General features: G+C 39.7%; 1 pseudogene; it reads left to right on the forward strand.

The window, feature by feature from the left end:
• Positions 1-19,275, forward strand: part of LOC102185816 — a 298,507-nt pseudogene that overhangs the window by 42,551 nt on the left and 236,681 nt on the right.

Genomic DNA, 19,275 nt, shown 5'->3' on the forward strand with positions numbered 1-19,275 from the left:
TCATAATTTTCCTTCTAAGGAGTAAGCATCTTTTAATTTCATGGCTGCAGTCACCATCTGGAGTGACTTTGGAGCCCCCCAAAATAAAGAAGTGTCTCACTGTTTCCATTGTTTCCCCATCTATTTGCCATAAAACGATGGGATCAGATGCCAGGATCTTAGTTTTTGGAATGTTGAGTTTAAGCCAATTTTTTCACTCTTTCTTTCATCAAGAGGCTCTTTAGTTCTTCTTCACTTTCTGCCGTAAGGGTGGTGTCATCTGCATATCTGAGGTTATTGATATTTTTCCTGGCAATCCTGATTCCAGCTCATGCTTCATCCAGCCCAGCATTTCTCATGATGTACTCTGCATATAAGTTAACTAAGCAGGGTGACAATATACAGCCTTGGCCTACTCCTTTCCCTATCTGGAACCAGTCTACTGTTCCATGTCCAATTCTAACTGTTGCTTCTTGACTTGCATGCAGATTTCTCAGGAAGCAGGTTAAGCGGTCTGGTATTCCCATCTCTTTAAGAAGTTTCCACACTTTATTGTGATCCACACAGTCAAAACTTTGCTATAGTCAATGAAGCAGAAGTCGATGTTTTTCTGGAACTCTCTTGCTTTTTCTATGGTCCAGCAGATGTTGGCAATTTGATCTCTGTCTCCTCTGTCTTTTCTAAATCCAGCTTGAATATCTGGAGATTCTCGGTCCATGTACTATTGAAGCCTGGCTTGGAGAATTTTAAACATTACTAGCGTATGAGATGAGTGCAATTGTGTGGTAGTTTAAAGATTCTTTGGCATTGCATTTCTTAGGGATTAGAATGAAAACTGACCTTGTCCAGTCCTGTGGCCACTGCTGAGTTTTCCAAATTTGCTGGCATATTGAGCCACCTTCACAGCATCATCTTTTAGATTTTGACATAGCTCAACTGGAATTTGATCACCTTCACTAGCTTTGTTCATAGTGACGCCTCCTAAGGCCCACTTGATTTCACATTCCAGGATGTCTGGCTCTAGGTGAGTGATCACACCATTATGCTTATCTGGGTCAATGAAGATCTTTTTTGTATAGTTCTTCTGTGTATTCTTGCCACCTCTTTGTAATATCTTTTGCTTTTGTTAGGTCCATACCATTTCTGTCCTTGATTGTGCCCATCTTTGCATGAAATGTTCCCTTGGTATCTCTAATTTTCTTGAAGAGCTCTCTAATCTTTCCAATTCTGCTGTTTTCCTCAATTTCTTTGCACTGATCGAGAGGAAGGCTTTCTTATCTCTCCTTGCTATTATTTGGAACTCTGCATTCAGATGGGTGTGTCTTTCCTTTCTTCCTTTGACTTTAGCTTCTCTTCTTTTCTCAGCTGTTTGTAAGGCCTCCTTCCTCTGACAACCATTTTGCCTTTTCGCATTTATTTTTCTTGGGGATGGTCTTGATCTCTTTCTCCTGTACAATGTCATGAACCTCCATCCATATTTCTTCAGGTAATCTGTCGATAGGAACTAATCCCTTGAATCTGTTTGTCACTTCCACTGTATAATCGTAAAGAATTTGAGTTAGATCATATCTGAATGGTCTAGTGGTTTTCCCTACTTTCTTCAATTTAAGTCTGAGTATTGCAATAAGGAGGTCATGATCTGAGCCACAGTCAGCTCCCAGTCTTGTTTTTGTTGACTGTATAGAGTTTCTGCATCTTCGGGTGAAAAGAAATCTTGCACATCTTTGTGCAAAGTCACACATCTTTGTGTGAATCACAACAAACTGTGGAGAATTCTTAAAGAGAGGGGAATATTAGAACACCTTTCCTGCCTTCTGAGAAGCCTGTTTGCAGGTCAGAAAGCAACAGTTAGAATTCAACATGAACAATAGACTGTTTCCAAATTGGGAAAGGAGTACATCAAGGTTGTATATCGTCATCCTGCTTAATTAACTTCTATGCAGAGTACATCATGTGAAATGCTGGGCTGGATGAAGCTCAAGCTGGAATCAAGATTGCTGGGAGAAATATGAATAACCTTAGATATGCAGATAACACCACCCTTATGGCAGAAAGTGAAGAGGAACTAAAGAACCTCTTGATGAAGGTGAAAGAAGAGAATGAAAAAGCTGACTTAAAACTCAACATTCAAAAAACTAAAATCATGGGATCTAGCTAGTCCCATCACTTCATGGCAAACAGATGGGGAAGAAATGGAAACAGTGACAGATTTCATTTTCTTGGGCTCCAAAATCACTGCAGACAGTGACTGCACACATGAAATTAAAAGATTTTGCTCCTTGGAAGAAAAGCTATGACCAACCTAGTTAGCATATTAAAAAGCAGAGACATCACTTTGCCGACAAAGATCCACCTAGGCAAAGTTATGGTTTTTCCAGTAGTCATGTAAGTATGTGAGAGTTGAACCATACAGAAGGCTGAGTACCAAAGAACTGATGCTTTCAAATTGTGCTGCTGGAGAAGACTCTTGAGAGTCCGTTGGACTGCAAAGAGATAAAATCAGTCATTTCTTAAGGAAATCAACCCTGAATATTCATTGGAAGGACTGATGCTAAAGCTGAAGCTCCAATACTTTGGCCACCTGATGGGAGGAGTTGACTCATTGGAAAAGACCAATGGGAAAGATTGAAGGTGAAAGGTGAATAGGGTGTGAAGGAAAGTTGTGGTTCCCTTTTTTTTTTTCCCATGAAGATATTCAGCCAGTACATCATTTTTTAAAAAAATTATACTTTCCCTTTTGAAATATCTTGATGCCTTTGGAGCAAATCAACTTATTATACATAGGTTTAGGCCTATTACTGAACTTGATTATGTCCTGTTGATCTATTTATCAATCCTTACTCAAAGACTATGTTGCCATGGACACATTGTAGGAATCTTGAAGTTAGTTTACTTCCATTTTTGTTATTATCTTTCAAATTTGTTTTATCCATTTTAGCTCCTTTCTATTTTAATATGTACACAAATGTTTAGAATAGGCGTATAAATTCACCTCACTGCTCTTTAGCCAAGACAGTCTGTGTGCATGGATAAATCATGTATAAACCATCAATCTACGATCCTAAAGGATGTTAACAAGCTGTTCCTGGGTGCTACCAAGGGAGAAATTTTTAAACAACACATTATAGCAACTTCCCTGGCAGTCCAGTGGTTAAGACTCCACGCTTCCACTGAAGGGGTATGGGCTTGATCCCTGGCAGGGGAACTAAGATTCTGTGTGCAGTGAGGTAAGGCAAAAAAAAAAAAAATCTTTTTTTTTAAATTAAACATAAACAGCACATTATAATCATTTAGTTATTCCACCTCATTCTTAGTCTGTCCATGAATCAGTTCCAAACAATTTGGCATCTGCAAAGATAAGCATAGAGCAGACTCAGCAGACCCAAGGATGTCAGAGCCTCAGACTGGTGATTTATTTTGTAAAGGGGAGGATTGTAAGGAGTTGGAAGGATATCTTTGCCCAACAGGGGATCGATCATTAAGAAAATTACACAGGCTGCAGGGGAGAGGTTCAAGAAAAACAAAACAGGAATACTAACTAAAAGAATTAAGCCACTTTGTGGGTCAGTATAAACAATTTTATTTATTTATTTATTTATTTTTAATTTAAAAATCTTTAATTCTTACATGCGTTCCCAAACATGAACCCCCCTCCCACATCCCTCCCCATAACATCTCTCTGGGTCATCCCCATGCACCAGCCCCAAGCATGCTGTATCCTGCGTCAGACATAGACTGGCGATTCAATTCTTACATGACAGTATACATGTTAGAATGCCATTCTCCCAAAGCATCCCACCCTCTCCCTCTCCCTCTGAGTCCAAAAGTCCATTATACACATCTGTGTCTTTTTTGCTGTCTTGCATACAGGGTCGTCATTGCCATCTTTCTAAATTCCATATATATGTGTTAGTATACTGTATTGGTGTTTTTCTTTCTGGCTTACTTCACTCTGTATAATCAGCTCCAGTTCATCCATCTCATCAGAACTGATTCAAATGAATTCTTTCTAATGGCTGAGTAATACTCCATTGTGTATATGTACCACAGCTTTCTTATCCATTCATCTGCTGATGGACATCTAGGTTGTTTTCATGTCTTGGCTATTATAAACAGTGCTGCGATGAACATTGGGGTACATGTGTCTCTTTCAATTCTGGTTTCCTCGGTGTGTATGCCCAGCAGCGGGATTGCTGGGTCATATGGTAGTTCTATTTGCAATTTTTTAAGGAATCTCCACACTGTTCTCCATAGTGGCTGTACTAGTTTGCATTCCCACCAACAGTGTAAGAGGGTTCCCTTTTCTCCACACCCTCTCCAGCATTTATTGCTTGCAGATTTTTGGATCGCAGACATTCTGACTGGTGTGAAGTGGTACCTCATTGTGGTTTTGATTTGCATTTCTCTAATAATGAGTGATGTTGAGCATCTTTTCATGTGTTTGTTAGCCATCCGTATGTCTTCTTTGGAGAGATGTCTATTTAGTTCTTTGGCCCATTTTTTGATTGGGTCGTTTATTTTTCTGGAATTGAGCTGCATAAGTTGCTTGTATATTTTTGAGATTAGTTGTTTGTCAGTTGTTTCATTTGCTATTATTTTCTCCCATTCAGAAGGCTGTCTTTTCACCTTGCTTATATTTTCCTTTGTTGTGCAGAAGCTTTTAATTTTAATTAGATCCCATTTGTTTATTTTTGCTTTTATTTCCAGAATTCTGGGAGGTGGATCATAGAGGATCCTGCTGTGATTTATGTCAGAGAGTGTTTTGCCTATGTTCTCCTCTAGGAGTTTTATAGTTTCTGGTCTTACATTTATATCTTTAATCCATTTTGAGTTTATTTTTGTGTGTGGTGTTAGAAAGTGATCTAGTTTCATTATTTTACAAGTGGTTAACCAGTTTTCCCAGCACCACTTGTTAAATATATCTACCTAAAGAAACTAAAGACCTATATATAGAAAATTATAAAACACTGATGAAAGAAATCAAAGAGGACACTAATAGATGGAGAAATATACCATGTTCATGGATCGGAAGAATCAATATAGTGAAAATGAGTATACTACCCAAAGCAATTTACAAATTCAATGCAATCCCTATCAAGCTACCAGCAATATTTTTCACAGAACTAGAACAAATAATTTCAAGATTTGTATGGAAATACAAAAAACCTCAAATTGCCAAAGCAATCTTGCGAAATAAGAATGGAACTGGAGGAATCAACCTGCCTGACTTCAGGCTCTACTACAAAGCCACAGTCATCAAAACAGTATGGTACTGGCACAAAGACAGACATATAGATCAATGGAACAAAATAGAAAGCCCAGAGATAAATCCACACACATATGGACACCTTATCTTTGACAAAGGAGGCAAGAATATACAATGGAGTAAAAACAATTTTCTTTTAAATCCTCTAGTGAAGTAGATTTGTGCAAAAGTGCCAAGAACTACTTCAAATTCTACTGAATGGAAAGGCAGGTCCAGTCTTACTCAGAACTCTTAGTTTGCTGCAGCTTTTACATAAATGTGGACAGAGGAACAAACAGCCTCTTGGTGGGCTGGATAAAGGCATGAGTACTTAGCGCACATCCTGATTAAGAGAATTATCCAAGTCTACCCTTAAATGAAATATTCTCTTGGAGCCTGCTGAAATGAAAATACAAGCAACTTTGGTATGTTTAATGGTGATACTAATATTCTCTGAAGCTATAACTTTCATAAAAATGATGGTTGAAGCTGAGACAAAAGAGATTCCTGCTGGTTGGGCTCTTTATGTGACTTTATTATTGTAAAGATAAGATGATGTCAAGGGAGATGTCACAGATAGCTTTCCAAGGCTACTGTAAATGTATCTGAGTGATGGGGAAATGACTGGGGTTTTTCAAAAGGATAAGAATCAAAGACAAAATGGCAAAAAAAAATGGAGGGCATCTAAAATTACTGAAAGTATACAGATGGTTGACTGGAAAATAGCATGAAAGAGGAGGAGACAGGTGGAATAACTGCTAAAAATTTTAATGATTCTCTATAAGAGATTATATGATCAGATTGCCTGGAATATCTCCTCAAACTGTAAATAAACATGACAACTTAATTCATCATAACCTTTATGAATCATTAAAATATTATGTAAGAGATGAATCTACAGGCTGTTTAGAGTCAATACTGAATAAATTAATGCAAAGTAAAGGAGAAGATTATGACTCTGAGTGACAGGTGGGCCAATATGTTTTAGCACAATGCCCAGCAGGCAGCAGCCTGAAGGTGGTAAAGAAACTTTAGAGGGGTTGATGGACACTGGTTCTCAAAGAATTGTAATACAAAAATGAAAGTTAGATGGCAGTATACAGTATTTAGGGCTTCCCAGGTGGTGCTAGTGGTAAAGTATCTGCCTGTCAAAGCAGAAGACGACAGAAACGTGGATTTGTTTGATCCCTGGGTCAGGAAGAACCCCTGGAATAGGAAATGGCAATCCACTCCAGTATTCTTGCCTGGAAAATCCCATGGACAGAGGAGCCTGGTGGGCTAAAGTTCATGGGGTCACAAAGAGTCAGACATGACTGAGCAACTGAGCATGCACCCACACAAATGTCTGTTAGATCCTTCATTCTGAAGTATGGTGCAAGCCTCATGATTTGTGTGGATTTTCTCTCTGGATGATTTGCTGAAAGTGCAGTATGAGTATTCCCTACTAATACCGTATATCAGTCTCTTTCTCCCTTTAGATCTGTTCAGTTCAGTTCAGTCACTCAGTCGTATCCAACTCTTTGTGACCCCATGAATTGCAGCATGCCAGGCCTCCCTGTCCATCATCAACTCCCAGGGTTCAATCAATCTCATGTCCATCGAGTCGGTGATGCCTTCCAGCTATCTCATCCTCTGTCATCCACTTCTCCTCCTGCCCCCAATCCCTCCCAGCATCAGGGTCTTTAACAATGAATCAATTCTTTCTATGAGGTGGCCAAAGTATTGGAGTTTCAGCTTCAGCATCAGTCCCTTCAATGGACACCCAGGACTGATCTCCTTTAGGATGGACTGGTTGAATCTCCTTGCAATCCAAGAGACTCTCAAGAGTCTTCTCCAACACCACAGTTCAAAAGCATCAATCCTTCAGCGCTCAGCTTTCTTCAAAGTCTAACTCTCACATCCATACATGACCACTGGAAAAACCATAGCCTTGACTAGATGGACCTTTGTTGGCAAAGTAATGTCTCTGCTTTTTAATATGCTATCTGCTTTTTAATATGCTTCAATGGAGAAGTATATATTTGTGATTATTAAATCTTCTTGATGAATTGACCCCTTTATCATGATATAATTACCTTCTTGTTTTCTTATTACTATTTTTGGCCTAAATACTATTTTGTCTGACATAATATAGCTACCCCTGCTCTTCTTAGGTTTTCACTTGCCATGGAGCATCTTTTTCAGTCCCTATACTTTGAGCCTTTGTGTGTTCTTAAATCAGGAGTGACTCTCCTTTAGGCAGCAAATAGTTTGGTCTTGATTTCCATGCAGCTAGTAACTCTTTTTGAGTAATGAATTTAATCCACTTCCATTTTGACTGATTATGGATATGTAAAAATCCCTAATGCCTTCTTGCTGCTTTCTGACTGTAGTCCCATTGCCTTGTTTTGTTTCTGCCTTAGCCTACTTTTTTACATTGGTAATTTTTCATGATGGTGTTCTATGATTCCCCTTTACCTTTTGTAAGTATACTCCAAATTTTTGCCATGCAGTTACCATGAGTTTACATGAACATATTATATATAAAACAGTTCATTTTATACTGATAGCAAATTAAGATGCCTACAAACACTCTACTTTTTAACCTTCCCTTATATATTCCAATGTCACATTTTATCTCTTTTTGTGTTGTGTATTTGTTAACAAATTATAACATCTACATTTGTTTTTACTACTCTTTTCCTTTAATCTTTATTCTAAAGTGAGGTGATTAACACAGACTGTTGTATATACATTCATTTTTTTTTTTCATGTCACAAATTAACTTTGTTTAGGCTTGAAAAACCCCTTTCAGCATTTCTTGTGAGTGAGGTCTAGCACTGATGAACTCCTTCAGGTTTTATTTCTTTGTGAAAATCTTTCCTTCTCTTTCCTATGTGAAAAATAACATTGCTTGATAGAGTATTCATGGCTGGCAATTTTTTTCTTTCAACACATTGAATATGCCATTCCACTTTCTCCAGGCCTATAGAATTTTTGCTGAGAAATCTACTGATATGGTTATCTCTTGAAATTTTTGACAGTTTCATTGCACAATATCCAGGAGAAGGTATTTCTGCATTCAGATAACAGGGTTATTACCTTTATAAACTTGGATGTCCAAGTCTCTTCCTTATGCTTGGAACGATCTTGGCTATTATTTATTTAAATAAACTTTCTTACAGTTTCTCCTCTCTTCTCCTTCCTGAACCTTAATTATTCTAATATTTATATGTTTAATGGAGATTAATAGATCACATAGGATATTTTGTTCTTTTCTATTCAATTTTCTTTATTTTCTGCTGATAAGAGCCGTTTCAAAGTTCCTATCTTGTAGTCACAGATTCTGTCTTGAATTTGGTCTACTCTATTTTAGATGCTCTCTATTACATTTTTCTCATTTCATTTATTAAATTATTCAGGATCAGAGTTTCTGTTGGTTCTTTGTTATAATTTCTATCTGTTTATTAAATCTCTTACTGTGTTAGTATATTATTCTTCTGATTTCATTGAATTGCCATTTTGAGTTTTCTTATAGCTCATTGAGATTCCTCAAAACAACAATGTTCGATTCTAAGTTAGATCACAAAATTCGAAGTCATCGACATGTCCCTCTGTCAGTTTGAAGGATATTTGTCACCCTTTGTGATGATGGTATCTTTCCACCTTGATGGGCCTTGGAGTTTTGCACTGGTGCTTTTGCATTTGAAGTGGTACAGAACTCTCACCCCTCAAATCTTTAGTGATTACTTTCAGATGATACATACTCTTCTCTGACCTTGTATGGATACACCCACTTCACATTCCTTGCTCCTTCTGCAGCAAAATTTTAAACTTTGTTGTCTTCTCTGGTTCTTACCACTCACCATGCTGGCTGCTGAAAACCTCTTTTTTGTTTTGCACAAGGTTCTACTTCTGCTCAAGTGTGTGGTTACCCCCTTGCCCACAGGACTGTCCTGTTTTCCTGAAAACATTCCATTTACTGAAGTTTACTCTCAACTCCACACTTGAGAATATACACAGGGAGCTGTCAACAGAGTAGAGGTAGGCATGAGTTGAGTACTCAGGGCACTGGGGGCACCAACAGGCCCAGAGAGAAGGATTCTCCTTTGGGGTTTCCCCAGAGGCTTGTATAGAAGTTTTCTGTTGAAGTCTCGAGCACAGTCAGCAAGAACTGAATCCATCTTCTACCCTTTGACATTCTTAATGACCTTTCACATCATTTCTCTGCCCCTAGTCATGAGATCTGGCCCCAGAACTCTGGGTGCTATCAGAGAGAAATGGGTTTCTTCATGCCTCCCACAGAACTGGGGAGCTGGGCACTGACAGATTTCTTCTCTTTCTCCTAAAGGGAAAGGCCCCACTGGCTAGTTCAGCTCCATAGTGCTTCACCTTGGGATGAGGGCAGCACTGGAAAATGACTCTTACTATCTGCAATCTTTCTTTTTTCTCCAATGAAATGCTAAAATCTGCTTTTAGGAATCCTGGGCTCTACCAAGTTTCCTTCATGCATAGGTGTTTGACCAAGTCAGAATTCTCCAGATTTCTCCAGGTTTTCCCCATGGCCTAGAGGACATGGAGCAGGTTCCCTGGCTTCTGCTAACTCCTGTGACATAACAAAGGACTTAGATCCTCACTGGGCACACAGGTGAGTAAGTATCCTCCTGGCCCCCTGGCACTAGATACTGGCACCTTCAACATTCACAGAGGCAGTTGAGATCATGGATGTCCATGATGCCCATGGCTGCAAATACAGGAGACCTGGGTTTGATCCCTGGGTTAGGAAGATCCCTTGGAGCAGAGAACAGCTACCCACTCCAATATTCTGGCCTGGAGAATTCCATGGACTATCCATCAGGTTGCAAATATTAGGACACGACTAAAGAGAAAGCCCACAAGCAGCAATGAAGCCCCAGCCCAGCCAAAAATAAATAAATAAATCTTTAACAACAATAATAATATTGTGTGAAATTAACATTTTTCTGAATTTCAATGGATGTCTTTGTACTTAAAAAATGCATGCTGAGTAAAGGAACCTGATATGTATAAGTAATTTTTAAATGGCTCAGAGGGAAAAAAAAAAACCTGAATGAAGTATATGCTTATTATTTACACATTGTTCTCAATGGTTATATGTTCAGTTCAGTTCAGTCGCTCAGTAAATATTAGTTTATTTTTAACTGTATTATTCTTCTTAACATTTCTGCCCTGACTTGAAAACGGATGAACAATTAAAAGAATCATTTCATGAAATATAAGGACGTTTCATGAAATATCTACCTTTTGAAGCCAGTTTTCCCTCACTCTTTACTCTTGGAGACATTTCATTCCAAGAGCATCCTGAGAACCAGTAGCCCTTCCCTCTCTCTTACCTGAGCAGATCACAGAGGCTGTGTTACCATGGGAACAGTCAGGACCACCCAGGACAGTCACAGGGCAACTCCACAGGAAGGACTCTGCCCCCAAGCAGTGAAATCGGACTGTTGAGATTTGATCGCTTCCTTCCACAAAGTGTGGTCCTCTGGGAGTGGAGATGGCAACTCCACAGCCGAGCTGACGGCAGACAACATTGGCATTGGCCAGACTCCAGTGGGAGGCACACAGAGCTCTCCATCTTCCAGAAGTGTTCATCTTCACTTGCCCCTCACACTGAGAGGTGCCATTTGACATGAGCTGGACTTCTGAGTATGCTGGATACAAGAGGACAGGATTTCAGAAACATCTCATGATTTCTCACCTGAGCAGAGTGTGCAGGGAGGTTAGTCCTGACCTGCATCTCACCTGAACAGACAACTTGAGCAGCTCCATTGTGGAGACAAGTGCCCCCTGGACAGGGCACTCTGGGACAGAACTGGAGCTTAGGCTCCTCCCCTTTACACCTGAACTCTTCAGCCCAGACCTGGCCATAGGACTCTCTGAAGGGCAAGGGTCCCAGGACAAACCCTGCTGTGCCGCATCCCAGGTCTGCACAGATGACGTGGGCAGTTGAGAGTGCAAAGTTGCCATCAGACACTGGGGTCCAGTCTTCTCCAGAATGTACTTCTACTCGCCCTAAGCAGGGTCCATCCCCTTCAACCAGACGAACAAATCCTAAGGGAAAACAACAACAAAGCAGTGAGTCTTCATGATCCTGGCTTGACAAATGGAAACAACACATCACAGGCAGTGATGCGAAAGCTTTTCGTTTCCAGGAGTGGAGCATGGAGAGAGAACTTGACAGTTACTCTTACAATTACATTTTCATGAGCAAGTTTCTGAAGAGAAATTCAGAAAAACCAGCCAGCAGGATCAATTTGGAATGAATGAATTCCAAGAATGTATACTTTGAGATTGGTTAGAAAAGACTATTCCTTGGTCTAGGAGCCTGCAAACTACAGGGCTTAAGACAGATGATTGGAATTGCTAAATACAAGGAATACATAATTTAGCATTAGATACCAGATGACTTTCCATTTATTTTTATCTTTATTAATTTCATTCATTGCTGGGAGCCAGCGTGAGGAATCCCGCCCATGACAAGGTCATGAGGAAGGAAGCCTGACAAAATGCAAGGACGTGATCAGGCTTCAGGGGTTCCCCCTGGAATTTCCTGAGCATATACCCCAAAAACCAAAAATCTGCTGGCTTTTGTACTCTGCTTCTCCACTCTTCTGATATTCTCTGGAAAAAGTCAAATCAGGTCTTTAGTCTTCTGCATTTGAAAGGGATGTTTCATTTAAACCCCCTCTGATAGCTCTCTAGCTTGCCTAACAGGTTCCCCCAGACCTCTTACAGCTTGTGACTTGCTTACAGCCCCCCAACCGCAAGAGGCACAAAGCTTAAAAGCATCTTAAAGATACAGAGCCTTTTCTAAAGAGTTAAAAATTATATTGGTAGAGGGTTTTCACTGTTGACTCGATGACTGCTGCCCGGCCTCCATATTCTTTATCTTTTAGGCACCTGGGAGGATGTTAATCAATGTAAATGGGATATGGAAAAAGATATATAGTAGTTTTGATGTTAGCAACACTAGACTTTTGAGTTAATTACTTTTCTTTTGTTGTAAATCACTGAACCCCTTTTACTTGTTATAAATTGCTGTATCTTTGCTATGTAAGAATGTAACTTTATTTAGTGCTTTCTGGGAGTGGCACCAGACTTTGGGAAGATCAACACAAATAAGTATTCTGGTTGACAAACCCTTATCAGAAAAAAGGCTGTAAAATGTTAATTGGCCCTTTTGGCCAAAAGATGATGTAAATCATTTAAGACTTGTGTATACAACTAGGTATGCAGAGAGAAAAGCATGGTTTTGATAAGAGTCTGGGCTGCTAATGCTGCATAAGTTTGTGTTACCCATTGATCTCCATGTACTATCAAAAGTATAAAAGGCCTTCTGAACAATAGAGGACGGGCCAGTCGCTGGACTGGTTTCCCCCGTGTCTCCTCTTTAATTTCAGGCTGAATTCCCATCTGGGGTGTGGAGGCTCACCATCTGTACTTACATGTCCTGGCTTCTAAGATCCCTAAGAGAGAGAGCCCAAGGCGGGGCACTCTCCAATATTCAAACGGACGCCAGTGGCCTAACATAGATGGTGTAAGTTCCTTGTCTGGAACTTTATTGGTTTTCCACGTAAACCAAGTTATTCAGCCTCTTTTCTCCACTTAATTTTCCTACTGTACTATTGTTTCTTAATCTAATCTTATATCAATAAATAAATAAGTTTTCCTCACCTATGCCATCCACGCTTCGAATCACCCTGGATCCACTGGGGCTGGACCCCGACAAGAAATATTTTGCTATTGTAAAAGAAGCTGACATGCTGCCTATGGATAAAGAGGAGGAGATGGAGAATGAAATGAAGGAGGCAGTGAACAAATACACCAATTTGTGGAGTTCCAAGTATCCAATTTAGCAATAAGGAGCTCATGATCTGAGCCACAGTCAGCTCCTGGTCTTTTTTTTTTTTTTTTTGCTGACTGTATAGAGCTTCTCCGTCTTTAGCTGCAAAGAATATAATCAATCTGATTTCAGTGTTGACCATCTGGTGACGTCCATGTGTAGAGTCTTCTCTTCTGTTGTTGGAAGAGGGTGTTTGCTATGACCAGTGCGTTGTTTTGGCAAAACTCTATTGGCCTTTGCCCTGCTTCATTCTGTATCCCAAGGCCAAATTTGCCTGTTACTCCAGGTGTTTCTTGACTTCCTACTTTTGCATTCCAGTCCCCTATAATGAAAAGGACATCTTTTTTTGGGTGTTAGTTCTTAAAAATCACTTCATGGGAAATAGATGGGGAAACAGTGGAAACAGTGTCAGACTTTATTTTTTGGGGCTCCAAAATCATTGCAGATGGTGATTGCAGCCATGAAATTAAAAGACGCTTACTCCTTGGAAGAAAAGTTATGACCAACCTAGATAGCATATTCAAAAGCAGAGACATTACTTGGCCAACAAAGGTCTGCCTAGTCAAGGCTATGGTTTTTCCAGTAGTCATGTATAGATGTGAGAGTTGAACTGTGAAGAAGGCTGAGCACCGAAGAATTGATGCTTTTGAACTGTGGTGTTGGGGAAGACTCTTGAGAGTCCCTTGGACTGCAAGGAGATCCAACCAGTCCATTCTAGAGGAGATCAGCCCTGGTTGTTCTTTGGAAGGAATGATGCTGAAGCTGAAACTCCAGTACTTCGGCCACCTCATGCAAAGAGTTGACTCATTGGAAAAGACTCTGATGCTGGGAGGGATTGAGGGCAGGAGGAAAAGGGGACAACAGAGGATGAGATGGCTGGATGGCATCACCGACTCGATGGACATGAGTTTGAGTGAACTCTGCGAGATGGTGATGGACAGGGAGGCCTGGGGTGCTGCGATTCATGGGGTCACAGAGAGTCAGACACGACTGAGCGACTGAACTGAACTGAAGTATCCAATATGGATAAAACGTATAAATATTTGGGGAAATATGAGTGGAATAAGTTTCTAGACATTACATCACCCTCTTCTCCCATCTGCCACTTAACCCTGCCATCCTTTTATATTTCTTCCACTTCAAACAAGTAAACACCATCTTAAAAGATTCAGATTGATGGAAAAATGAATCAAAAAGGAAGCAATTGCTATAGAAGTGGATGGAGTGTATGTGGCAGGTAAGGTGGGATCACAAACCAAAATAAAAATTCATCACTTGGTCATAAAAGGAATACATTTTGAAGAGAATGAAGGTAACTCAATGGAAAAAAAAAAAAACATTTAATTTTTCAAGTACAACTCGCTTGTTTCTGAGCGTGCTCTGATCATTTATTGCTGAGTTCTTACTGGTAAAGTATTGCCAAACAATTTCCAGCATCCAATCAAAAAATTACTAGAATTCCCCCAAAAATAAAAAAGTGACCCATAACAAGTTTTTAAAAAAGCAATCACTGAGGGGGGTTCAGGATGGGGAACACATGTACACCCGTGGTGGATTCATGTTCATGTATGGCAAAACCAATACAATATTGTAAAGTAATTAACCTCCAATTAAAATAAATAAATTTATATTAAAAAAAGAAAATATACTGTATTGGTGTTTTTCTTTCTGGCTTACTTCACTCTATAATCACAGACTTTTGGACTCTGTGGGAGAGGGAGAGGGTGGGATGATTTGGGAGAATGGCATTGAAACATGTATAGTATCATGTAAGAAATGAATTGCTAGTCTAGGTTCGATACAGGATACAGGATGCTTGGGGCTGGTGCACTGGGATGACCCAGAGAGATGATATGGGGAGGGTGATGGGAGGGAGGTTCAGGGTTGGGAACTCATGTACACCTGTGGTGGATTCATGTCAATATATGGCAAAACCAATACAGTAAAGTAAAAAAATAAAATTAAAAAAGTAAATAGATTCAGAAATTACAGATATGATTGAATTGGCTGATAAGATCTTTAAACCACTAATATTAATACATTTAATGAAGCATAAAAAGAGGAAAATCTAGAAAGAAAACAAATGGGACTTCTAAACAGTATCTGAAATGAACAATTATTTGGATTACTTTAACAAGATGTTAGACATTGCAGAATAAAAGAATTAGAAGTTAAACAAATAGCAATAGGAAATACCCAAGCTGAAGCAGAGATAGAAAAAAGAAAAAATATAAATGGAAACTCAGTGGCATGTGGGAAAATATCAAATTATATAAAACATGTGTATTTAAAGATGCAGAATAGGAGATGAGGAGAAAATGTTAAGAAACGACAGATAGAATTCTTCCAAATTTAATGAAAACTGTAAACCCACCAGTCCAGGAGGTTCAACAAATCCCAAATGAAATCAAGAAAACATTCTTAGAAAACCCTATAATACAATTGCTGAAATTCAGTGATAAAAAACCAACCAAACAAAAAGAAACAGTCTTAAAAGCAGTTTAAAAAGTTGACACATTATATACAGGAAACTAAGACAAGTTGTCCTGACTTTTTGTTGGAGGCAACATAAGTTCCTTAACAAAGTCAAAACATATTTTAAGCACTGGAGCTGGGGGAGGTGTTACCTAGAATTCAGTCACCTATGAAAATATTTTGCAAAACTGAATGGAAATTTAAATGATTTCAGATAAATAAATGATAGTATTTGAGGTGACCAGACATATGCTGCACAAAATTGCTACAAAATGTCTTCAGGCTAAAGGCAAACGATAAAAGATGAAAATGTGGATCCACCCAAAGCTATGGACACTGCACTAAACAGTAATTTTGTGGATAAATATAAACATTTTTCTCTCATTGTTAATATAATAGGATATTTAAGGCAAAATAACAGCAACATTTTATAGGATTCATAATGTAATTATAAGCAGAATGTATGACGACAACAACACAAATGACAAGAACAAGGAAGTGGAAGTTTACTACAGTAGGTTTGACATTGTGTGTTGTGACAAAATGTCATCTCAAGGTAAAATGTGATTGTTTTTCTTGTTCAGTGGCTAAGTCGTGTCTGACTCTTTGTGACCCCACGAACTGCTGCATGTCAGGCTTTCCTGTCCTTTATTATCTCACTCTCTTGAGTTTGCTCAAACTCAAGCCCATTGAGTCTATGATGCCATCCAACCATCTCATGCTCTGTCAAACCCTTCTCCTCCTACTCTCAATCTTTCCCAGGATCAGCGTCTTTTCCAATGAGTTGGCTCTTCACATCAGGTGGCCAAAGTGTTGGAGCATCAGCATTGGTCTTTCCAAAGAATATTCAGGGTTGCTTTCTTTAGGATTGACTGGCTTGATCTCCTTGAAGTCCAAGGGACTCTCAAGAGTCTTCTCCAGCACCACAATTCTAAAGTATCCATTCTTCTGGGCTCAGCTTTCTTTGTGGTCCAACTTGTACATCCATACATAATTACTTGAAAAACCATAGCTTCATCTATATGGACCTTTGTTGGCAAAGTGATTTCTTTGCTTTTTAATACATTGTCTAGGTTTATCATAGCTTCTCTTCCAAGGAGCAAGTGTTTTTAAATTTTATGGCTGCAGTCACCACCTGCAATGATTTTGGAGTCCAAGAAAATAAAATCTATCACTGATTCTACTTTTTTCTCTTCTATTTGCCATGAAGTGATGGGAGCAGATCCCATGATCTTAAGTTTTTTGAATGTTGAGTTTTAAGCCAGTTTTTTTCACTCTCCTCTTTCACCCTCATCAAGAGGTTCTTTAGTTCCTCTTCACTTTCTGCCATTAGAGTGATAGTATCTGCTTATTGGAGGTTGTCGATATTTCTCCCAGCAATCTTGATTCCAGCTTAAGCTTCATCAAGCTCAGCATGTTGCAGGTTGTACTCTGCATAAAAGTTAATTAAGCAGGATGACAATATACAACCTTGATGTACTCCTTTCCCAGTTTTGAACCAGTCCATTGTTCCATATCCGGTTTTAACTGTTACTTCTTGTCTTGCATACAGATTTCTCAAGAGGCAGGTAAGGTGGTCTAGTATTCCCATCTCTTTAAGAATTTTCCACAGTTCATTTTGATCCACACATCGAAGGCTTTCCCATAGTCAATGAATCAGATATGGATGTTTTTCTGTAATTCCCTTGCTTTTTCTATGATCGAATGGATGTTGAAAATTTGATCTCTGGTTTCTCTGCCTCTTCTATGCCCAACCTGTACATTTGGAAGTTCTCCATGCACATACTGCTAAAGCCTACCTTGAAGGATTTTGAGTATAACCTTACTAGTATGTTAAATGAGGACAATTGTACAGTAGTTTGAATGTTCTCTGGCATTGCAATTTTTGGGGATTGGAATTAAAACTAACTTTTTCAGCCTTATGGCCATTGTTGAGTTTTCCAAACCACTGACATATTGAGTGCAGCACTTTAACATCATCTTTAGGATTTTATGAAGTTCATCTGAAATTCCATCACCTCCACTAGCTTTGTTCATAGTAATGCTTCCTAAGGTACACTTGACTTCAGACTCCAGGATGTCTGGCTCTAGGTGAATTTTCACATCATCATGGTTATCCAGGTTATTAACACCTTTTTCATATTGGTTCTCTGAATATTCCTGCCACATCTTCTTGATATCATCTGCTTCTGCTAGATCATTGCCCTTTATTTTCTTAGAGTCCTCAACTAGTATCATCAAAAATTTGCTGAAGGTGAGATTGGAAAATATCACTTTTCCAATGATCTTCCCAATATAACACAGAGAACTGTGATTGACTGTGCCTGCTAAGGACCCACTACAGAAATCGTCAGGGATCCCTTGTCCCACCTTCTCATCAGGTGGGATAACACGTTCCTGAGACCCAACCACCAGTATCAGAGAATTTGCAGGGATATATGATAATATTACCTCAATTCTGGTTATTAGCATGGGATTAATGTCCTGGACAATTCATCAAACATTCCTATAACAACTGAAAATATCTCTTGCAAAAACTGTGACCACCCAGTCACATTCTAATTTCCACCTTGGCTCAGGTCAAATACACTTAGGCAGCCTAGAGCCCTTATTATGTATCAGTCATCCTCTCTTAACCTCACTGCCCTGAGTTTTGCTCCAGCTTCTGTGTTGTAATTACCAAACTTCAGGTTTTCCTGCAGCTTCAACATCCCCACAAATAGGATGTGAGCTCCCCACCTAGGTGAGAAGGTGCACCAGTATGAGACAAACCCTTGACACAAATCCTCCATCTTTTTCTTCCCTGTGACCTAGTGACCTTCAAATGCATGGATGATATCACCTCAAACCTTTTCATAGTGTAACTAAACCCTGGCCCTGAGTACTGTCATTTGTTCATGGGTCTTCACGCCCCATTTTGAGTCACTGCTCCTGTTTTAAGGCTTTTCTATTCGTCCCTCTCCCATGTACCCAGCCACTGGCACTCTGTCTCTCTAGGACTTGGGAGTATAACACACTTTGTTTGCCCTCACCTCTCCTATGTCCCCCTCATGTAACTGCACTTATCTGACCATCCCATGGAAGAAGACAAGCTACCATGATGAACTTAAATCCTACAAGTTCAGCCTGGCAGTTGTACATGTATGAAGCATTTGACCTCATCTCCCTTCCTCCTATGAAGACCACATGACTGGAAGGGCTCAGTGACCAGTGAGTATGGCTTGCTTTCTCTCCAGGGACAAGCAAGCCCTTCTGCTCCCCTGAACACCTAACATTCAAGGAGTCACTGACTCATTGGAATCTCCAGCCAAGAACGTCCTAAAGGCTGTGATCCATATTCTCATAGTTATTCTGGGAATGAGACTGAGGCTTCTCCTGCTAGGGATTCCCTTTTGGACCAGACAGCACTTACCTGAGCAGACTGCTCCAGCATCCTTGTCATGGGAATGGTGCTCTGGACGATAGTCTTTCACAGTAGGATAACTACACTCTGTGATAGCTGACTCTGGCCCTTTGCAGTAAATATAATCAAACCAAGTGGGTCCAATTCCTGGTCCAAATTTAGCCCCTTTGGGAGCATCCACAGCAGTTCCACACCCCAGTTGTCTGCACACCACAGATGCCTCCTCCAAGCTCCAATTTAAGTCATTCACTGTACCCCATTCTCCTTGGTGCTTCACTTCCACTCTCCCCTCACAGCGGTGGGCTCCATCCT

This window comes from Capra hircus, chromosome 5 (genome assembly GCF_001704415.2).
Source record: "Capra hircus breed San Clemente chromosome 5, ASM170441v1, whole genome shotgun sequence".
NCBI lineage: Eukaryota > Metazoa > Chordata > Mammalia > Artiodactyla > Bovidae > Capra > Capra hircus.